At 35.5% G+C, this 7,825-nt stretch overlaps 1 non-coding gene across 1 annotated transcript; it reads left to right on the forward strand.

Moving 5' to 3' along the window:
• Positions 1–3,087: 3,087 nt before the first annotated feature.
• On the forward strand, positions 3,088–3,194 carry LOC133793068 (small nucleolar RNA R71). Its single transcript, XR_009874530.1, has one exon. It is a non-coding gene; the product is annotated as a small nucleolar RNA R71 (small nucleolar RNA).
• The last annotated feature ends 4,631 nt before the right edge of the window (positions 3,195–7,825 follow it).

Raw genomic sequence — 7,825 nt, forward strand, 5'->3', positions numbered from 1 at the left:
CTCACTTTACTATAAGCACATGACCAAAACTCACCAACTTTACTTCCATAATAATAAAATCTCATAATTCCCATTCCTGTATTTTTTCTTTAGATATATATATATATTCTTTTTTTTCAGTAATAACTACACTCCCCCAAACTTGATTTTTCTATATATTCATATTGGGAGTGTATAGAATGTTTTTCTTATTTTTTCTTTCAATATATATACTCTCTCTAAAAAAAAAATTCACTTTTCATTTTCTAAACCCACTCAAATCACAATTAAACCTCATTACACATCAATCCCCATAATTTTTTTCTCAATCATATGCTCATAGTATATTAGGGATGGATATATAGCCAAGTTTAAAGTATTATGCTTAAATGATGGTTTAGAACAAAAAGATACAAGATTAGGCTCAAAAGGGGTAAACAAAGGATTAAGTAATTTAAGGTTGGCAAGAAAAGCTCAAACAATCCAAATGATAGCCTAAATCATATTCCTACACATACATGATATATTATTTCACCTCAAATAACAAGTAAGCAAGTTCTAGAATTATAGAAAATAATTTCCACTTTCCATTCACCATTCCACTAACAAATTTCAGCAAGCATAACCAATTCCAAAAACATAAATTTAACATCATGACAATATATTCAAAAAATGTTATCTAAACTAAAATGAACTAACGGAGTGTTCAATAAAGCACACAGATTTTTTCAGATTTCATTTTCTTTGAAGTATACTCATAACATTCATTTTATTCTCATCGGCATTTGTTGTCAATCATTATTCATGTTGGAACTAAACACAATAAAAAAACTCTAAACACTACATAAACGAAACAAAACACTCAAAACAAAACTAACAGAAAAAGAAGCTCCCTCCCCCAAGCTTAAACTAAACATTGTCCCCAATGTTTAAAAATAAGTAAAGAAAGAAAACTTACCTGGTGCGAATCACGTCTAAAATTTTGGTGGATCTTATGAGGAAAGTACTAGCGGTCTGCCTCCTGGTTTAAAATCAAATTTGCTCTCTGGCTTGTACTGAAGTCACGACTTGGCATGCAGACTAATTGAAAAACATCCTATTCACGATTTGCATGATTTTTTTCTTTATACTATATACTAAAAATAAATAAACTTTATAAATAAAAGAATTAAATAAAATTTGTCCACTAATTAAAAACTAAAACTAAAACTAAAATAAAGTATAGGAATGCCTCTTGTACCACTGTCGGTAAGGTCATTTTGCCCGACACTTTTCTTCATTCAAATTCAACTTGGATCAAGTCCTCCCCTCACATCCTTGAGAGCCATATTTTAATGAGTTCACCATCATTTCTTGTGATTAAAAATTGGTGGAACTTTTCCCCACTCATATAACAATTGAATCCTTTAATTAAAGAACCTTTTTAACCGATGACGCCCCTTTCGCATTCCAGTTTTAACTATAGATATTTTCTTAGAGACTTCCACCTTGTTCTCTCCTTGGTTTACTACTTCAACTCTACAACACATTGGAATTTTTGTTGCTACAAAAACATTAAATATCACTTCCTCTTTTTGCACTCGCAGCTTTAACTCACCATTTTGTACATCAATTAAAGCCCTACCAGTAGCCAAGAATGGCCTTCCAAGTATTATTGGATCTTCCTCCATATCTAAAATAATAAAGTCCGCAGGAAAGATGAATTTACCTACTTTTACCAAAACGTCCTCTACAATACCTCTGGGATGTGTTAATGAACAATCAGCCAGTTGAAGAGTAACAATAGTGGGTCTAGATTCCTCCAAACCAAGTCTTTTAAATACAAACAACGACATTAAATTTATGCTTGCACCCAAATCACATAAAGCTCTCTCACAATGAAAGTTCCCAATAGTGCAAGGTATACTAAAGCTGCCCGGATCTCGTAACTTTTGAGGAAGCTTCTTTTGAATATTTGCACTACACTCTCCAGTTAATGCAATAATCCTCCATTTTTCCTTTATTAGACAATATCTCCTTCATAAACTTCACATAACTAGGCATTTTTCCTAGAGCCTCAGCAAAAGGAATGTTAATGTGAAGTTTCTTAAATACCTCAAGAAATTTGGAAAATTGTTTGTCAAAATTAGCCTTTCGAAACCGTTGAGGATATGGAATCTTTGGTGTAGGCTCAGTGTATTTTGGTTTTTCTATTTTTGGAAGGTCTTCAGTAACCTCCACTTGTATTGGACTAGTAACTTGTTGATCCTCTTTCTTCTTCCCCTTGTCATCCACTGTAGGTCCATCATATTTGTCCCACTACTCAAAATGATAGCTTGACATTGTCCTTTAGGATTTACCTCTGTGGAACTAGGAAAATTCCCTTCCTGCCTACTAGAAGACATTTGAGCCAATTGACCTATTTATGTCTCCAAACTCTGGATTGAAGACCTTGTCTCTGTCATGAATTGATTTAATTGGTCTGGCTGAATTGTTGGTGGATTCATTTTAGGATATGGTGGTGGATGAGATGGGCGTGGATTTGGATCATAATATGGTCTAGAATGTAATCCATAAGTTGGTTGATGAGGGGGTTGTTGAGGTAGGTATTGTGGATATTGTGGTTGTAACCCTTGATTATTTTTCGAAGACAAATTAGGGTGATTTTTCCAAGCAAGAGAATAGGAATGGGAATAAGTGTTAGGTGCAGGTCTTGAAAAATTACCAATAACTTGTGCTTGTTTCAAGGGCATATTATTCACATCAGTTGAGCAACTAGCTGTGCTCGAGAATTGTTCATAAGCATGTGGTCCCCCACAAATCTCACAACTTATAACATTTTGTACTTACATTTCTTGTGCGGCGAGATTAGTTTGCTGTAATTGCTTGGTTAGAGATGCCTCTGGAGCATTCAATAGCGCAATTGGATCAACTTCTAAGACTCCTGCTATTTTCTTGTTCTCACGCTCAGTATGCCAATTATACTTATTCATGCCCATCTCTTCCAATAATTCATATGCTTCGTTAGCAATTTTTCTCATAAACACTCCTCCTGATGCTGCATCTATAATTGTCCTTGTATTGCCCCCCAAACCATTGTAAAAAGTATGAACTAGCAGCCACTTCTCTATTAAATGATGTGGGCACTTCCTTTGCAACTCTTTAGATCATTCCCATGCATCATATAAAGACTCCCCATCTAGTTGATGGAAATTATTAATCTCTCCTCTTATTCTGGCTGACTTGGTAGGAGAAAAATATTTACCAAGGAATTTCTGAGCCAAATCTTCCCAAGTTAGTATAGAGTTGTCTTGTAAAGAATTAAACCAACTCTTAGCTCTGTCCCTTAATGAAAATGGGAATAATCTCAATCTTACAGCATCATTACTCACCCCACTAATTTTGAATGTCGCGCATAACTCTAAAAAGTTTGTGATATGGAGATTTGGATCCTCATTTGGAAACCCCCCCCCCCCCCAAATTGTACACAGATTTGCACCATCTGAATAATTGAGGGTTTTATCTCAAAATTATTTGCCTCAACACTTGGAGGATGAATGCTTGAATGTATCCCCGTAACAGTAGGGAGTACATAGTTTCTGTAGAGTCCAAGAACTTTACTTAGCTATTTAGATAGTAGTAGTAGTAGTAATAGCTAGTAGTAGTTATAATATGTTTATTACTATGGATTTTGGTTCAAGTCGGGACTTAGTTGGACACTCGTAGCAACACTTATAGAATTTATAAGTTTAACCTTGTTATCCCCATTTCCTGGAAGGGCCTTGGGCTTTCGCCCTGGCCCACGATCAGAGGTCCGGATTGGCGTATGGGCCTGGCCCATAGTCCCTTGGTTCGAATATCACCCAAGGGAATTGGTACTGACCAGGGACCCTAGACTGGGCCCGTCTGGAGGGGTCCGGGACGTACCTCCGAGTTAGTCTTCATCTTGAACGGTCCCGGCGATGTCCCGAGCTCCCGGACCGTCGCGGCCTACACGTCCCTATCCTGGAGCCTGGTATGGTCCGGGCATGAGGTAAACGGTGCGGGCCAACGGTAAACGGACCTGGATCACCTCCTCCCCAGTTGAAGGGCCAGGCGTCCAGGGTCCTGAAACCGCCTCATTTCGCGTGGGTATTGTCCCCCACTTTTCGCCTGCAGAAAAGGTCGCTTCGGGATTGCCCACTGGAGTGTCAGGACTGCGCAGCCAAGTACCCTGACCGGTCTTGTCTCCTGAATCAGCCTCGTGACTCGAAGTGGTCAGAGCCAAAGCGCCGTTTTTTCGGGCGAAGGCTTGTGTCACAGGTCAACTAATTGGGCCTTAGCTGGTTTGAATTTTGTGTATTGTATACCTTTTTATATTGGGCCTCCACTAGAAAGGCCCCTGGGGCACATTCCTCTAATGGGCCCAGGTCGAATCTGGCCCAGACCCGGTGTCCCCCACAGCTTATAAATACAAGTTGTAGAACAACGTAAAAGAGAGAGAAAAAAGGAGGGAGAAGGTAGAAACTCTGTTCAGATATAATGAGAAAACTCCATTATAAAAGCTTCTTCTAGCTCTAATATATGGACTCGTGGACTAAGGCTAGTTAACTCCCCAACCACGTAAAAACCTCGTGTCGATCTTCCACTTTCATTATTATTACTAGTAAATATCATTCATTAATACAGTTGCCGAAAATCTCGGTTAACAAACCTATAGTTTAAGAATATTAATTATAACAGAAGGTTTGATTAATATAATTGATTATGAAGATGATATTTATTATACTATAAGGTTTAGATAGACCCAATAAGAGAATGACACTTGTCGTGCGCATGTTTATTAAGAAATTAAGTATTTTGAGGAATAGTTTTATAAGAGGAATTTTTGAAAAGCCCAGAGTCTGCCAGCAGCTTTGAAATTGTATTAGGACTCAGTCAAAGCTGTTTACTCAATTCAAATTAGGCTGAAAAAGTGGAATTACGTGTATAATATTTTAGCGTATGCCTATATATCGCAGCTCTAGGGGGCGATATATCGCTACTTAGGGAGTACGAAAAACACGTAACTTCGCACGAACACTTATACGAGCCTCAGGAATATAAGCCCAGGCGATATATCGCCTACCATGGGTGATATATCGGCTCTAGGGCAAGGTTTTTGAATGATTTTGAAACCGAGCTCAATTCAACCCATAACCTCTTAGCAAGCCTCAGAATCTTTTGACCGAGTCTTAAGCCTCTACTGAATGAGTATTCAAATGTTTTTCAATTAAAAGTCATTATTTTTATTCAAGCTAAAAGAAAGATATTTTCATTATTGAACTCTATAAATAGGACCTAGTACCCAACCATTTCTTTCATTCTTTAAGCTGAGTTCAGAGCCTTCAAGCAGCTAGGTTTACTTTAGAGTGTTAAACACTTGGGTTGGGGTTATAAGCTTTATCATCTTATGCTTATTAAACACTTGGGAAGTATGGTTAATAGTGTGTTTTTCTATAAAGGTGTAGTTCGGTTCTAGTGCATTCAAAGGTATTCCTATCCCTAGTTCATTTCTGTTAGTTTTTATAGTTTTATCTACTCAAATCCTAATTCATTGTTTTCCCTTCATGGTTAGGCAATTAAGTTCTTTGAACTTGAGGTTTCATTTCAGTAAGCTCTTCTTCTCGGTGGTTTAGATTCATTTTTCATCTCCTTCTTTTAGAAATACTCACCTTCTCATTAATGGTTTTTAGGAGTGTTTCAAACTCCCGTCCTTATTCTCACATCCCGGTATTTGGTAAGGAAAATAGGATAGTTATTATATGCTTATATGATTATGCTATAATATGCTTTTATATGTTATGATATATATATATATTTTGGGGCTTATAGTTGCTTAAATAGCAAACCCAAACACTTTTATGTTCTTGGGGCTTATAGTTGCTTAGCTAGCAAACCTCATTGTATTTTGAGGCTTATAGTTGGTAAGTTAGCAAACGCCAATGTTTCCCATGTACATGGGTTAGAATTATGATATATGTTTATAGTATATGTTATATGTTTATAGTTTATGTTTATCTTTCATGCTTTTAGTAGATTTTCCTTGCTGGGCATTAGGCTCATTCCTTTGTTTTATATGTGCAGAAAAATAGTTATGGCGGCGGGAAGATTCTTGTCAGCTTGGGATTGTGTATTGAGGAAGAATGGATTCGATGGATTGCGTCAACAATTCTAGGACGAAGTTGTTTTTAGTCATTTCAATTATGTTTTCTATGTATTTTCCGCACCTGATTTTGTAAGAAATTTATTTAAGATTTAATTTATGTTTTATTTTCAAACAATGGGATCCCATATCATACTCTGAATTTTTATGTATTAAACCTTTCCTTTATAGTTTTTAATAAAGTTATGACTATTTGATAGGTATGTTTTTCTTAAGATCAGTGTCTATGTATAGTAGATTTAATGGTCCAAAGTCTAGAATTAGTTGGGTCATTACAATTTCTTAATGGCGGATCGGTTTCAGCTGCATTACCCATATTTGCATTGTTGATGTCAACATTATTTACGTTCTCAGCCATGGTGAAATCCAACCGTTTCTTTATCTTTTGATTCTTTTTGTACATTCTCTCAATTTCAAGATCTATTGGTATGATTTCCTTTTATCTACTTCCTCGCATATACCAACAATTCCCAAAACACAATAAAGCATTGATCCAAATAAATGTAAATAAAAAAGAACAATTAACGTTGATATTGGAAATTAAGTCCTTGGCAACGGCGCCAGGAACTTGATCGCAAAAATAAATATACGCAAGTGCACACAGTCAATTCAAGTAATATATATGATAAGTAGAGTATCGTTCACACAAAGACAATCTTCCAAGTACCACTAATTGTTCTTTTAATTTCTATTTGGAAACCAAAGTTTAGATGAATGAATTTAATTTTAAAATTATAAAAGAAAACTAAGTACAAGAATTACTAATTAAAAGATTTAAATCACTATTAAAAAGAACTAGGGTGTTAATTTCATCAACTTTTCATTCTACTAATATTATTAATCAATTATAAATTTCTTTCTTCCTATTATAATAGCAGGTCAACATAATTCGATTCCTATTTTTTTTCAAGATATAAGATCTCAACCTATATGCAGGTTTCTACATCTTTGTGATAAACTTAAACATATAGAAGGCATTAAGCATGGAAACCTAATTACTACACAAGTCATATAGGTACTTTTATCAAACATGCAACCTATGTCTATATAATGATATCATATTCAATTATCATCTTTTGAATTTTGAATCAAGATCATAAAATCAAGCAAATATTGATCAAGTATTTACTAGCAATAACACATTATATAGATTAGAATAGAGAAGAAAAATAAATAAAACATCATAATTAAATTAGAAAGAAATCCAAGTGACTACATTAAACACTAGATAAATTTTTTTAATTCATATCAGACATGACTAAATCCACAAAATAATAATTCAAAAACATAAGATTTTCAAACTTAAAGAAGAAAGAAAAATATAAAAAAGCAGAATAACTAGCCTAAGAATCAAAATTAGTCTCTACAAACGTAATTAAAAATTGACCTCATGACTTAATTAAACCCTAAATACGAATTTATAGTAAAAAAAAACTACAATAGCTGTGTTTTTCACATGTAGGCCGCAACTTGGCCTTCTCAGGGTCGCGACCCGTGTCTATTTTTGAGCCATCTCACTTCCGTGTAAGTCCTTCGGCGCCACGACTCAAGCATCATCAAGTCGCAGCCCGTGTATATAACTCCCCTTTTACTGAGCCTCCGACTTCCCCTTGAGTCGCGAATTATAAGCCCAAGTCGCGATTCTAATTCCATTTTTTTTTCTCAAATTACTTCTTTCAACCC

This window comes from Humulus lupulus, chromosome 7 (assembly GCF_963169125.1).
Source record: "Humulus lupulus chromosome 7, drHumLupu1.1, whole genome shotgun sequence".
In the NCBI taxonomy this organism is placed as follows: domain Eukaryota; kingdom Viridiplantae; phylum Streptophyta; class Magnoliopsida; order Rosales; family Cannabaceae; genus Humulus; species Humulus lupulus.